This window comes from Cibotium barometz, chromosome 12, assembly GCF_041138505.1.
Source record: "Cibotium barometz isolate CiBa-2024 chromosome 12, ASM4113850v1, whole genome shotgun sequence".
Taxonomy (NCBI): domain Eukaryota; kingdom Viridiplantae; phylum Streptophyta; class Polypodiopsida; order Cyatheales; family Cibotiaceae; genus Cibotium; species Cibotium barometz.
Window position 1 is genome coordinate 21919279 of NC_141057.1, and position 1193 is coordinate 21920471.

Below are 1193 nucleotides of genomic sequence, written 5' to 3' on the forward strand. Positions count from 1 at the left end.
CAAAAACTCACGTTTCCCAAAACGAAAATACGTTGCGCCTCCTTTTTTTTGCTTAAAATTCAGATTTTTTTTTTTAATGCCTTCGTATTTTCGCCACGCAAGCCACCACCTTCTCTTGTCTTGCGGGTTGTGCGCTTAAGCGTCAAAACCTGCAGTGCCCAACCTCTGCTGTGCACCGACCACCATGCCTTGCCTTGCTTGGGCTAACTACCCGCTTGGCTATGCTTGTGCCTTGCTATGTGCCTTACTGTGCGCATCGCCTAGATGCTGTTGTGCTTTGCTTAGTTGTGCCAGTCAGCAACATTGTCACCATAGCATTTGGCTGCATCCAAGGCTTGCTCGGCACAGACGTGCGCATGAGCCACATTCTCCACATAAGTGAAATAATAGATGTTGTTGCCATCCCTCAGTATGAACTTCATTTTCCCTTATCTTGCACCAGCAACGTGCGATGGGACTAGCAACCTGTCCCCAGAGCCAAAGATATTGCTTGGACGAAGAGCACAAGTGACTAAACCTAACTTTCCATTAGCCCCAAGAACAAGCGCCTCTGCCTGTGCTTTTGTCTCAGAGTAGGAATCATTACGCCGATCAGGGTATGGCAGGGTTTCATCTCCATTCATAATGCCATGCGCACCATAAAAAATAGTACTAGGTGAGCTAGTATAAATGAGCTTGTGCATGTTATGAAGGCAAGCATTTATTATATTGCGCGTTCCTTTAACAGTGACATTGTAGTGTAGACTGAAATTGTTGATTGATGAATCTGAAGCTGCCATGTGGAAAACTGCTACTGTTCCCTTGCATGCTTGTGCATGCATGTCGTTGAAACATTGCATAGCCAAGGAACCCTCATGGTTAATGCCGTATCCTTTTACCATTGAGCTCCATGCTACAACATCTCGAATTGGTAGCTTATCAAAGACTTCCCTTGCCTCTGAAAGAGAGCCACACTTTGCATACATGTTGATCAAACTGTTGCCAATTGAAGCATCTCTCATGAAAGCCTCTTGTGCCAGGTCCTTCAGTCTTTCTTATGCCTCCATCAAGATCAAAAACTGCAACTAATCCCTCTTTCTTGTCAGCCCATAAGAAAGTGATGCTACTTTTGGTTCATTGATAATTCGTGCTACCTCAAGGTTCACCATAAGCATAAAAACTCCATGATTCACACCACACTTATATACAGAGGC

At 44.7% G+C, this 1193-nt stretch overlaps 1 pseudogene; it reads right to left on the reverse strand.

The window, feature by feature from the left end:
* Nucleotides 1-281: 281 nt before the first annotated feature.
* Nucleotides 282-965, reverse strand: LOC147633174 (3beta-hydroxysteroid-dehydrogenase/decarboxylase pseudogene; annotated as a pseudogene).
* Nucleotides 966-1193: the final 228 nt, after the last annotated feature.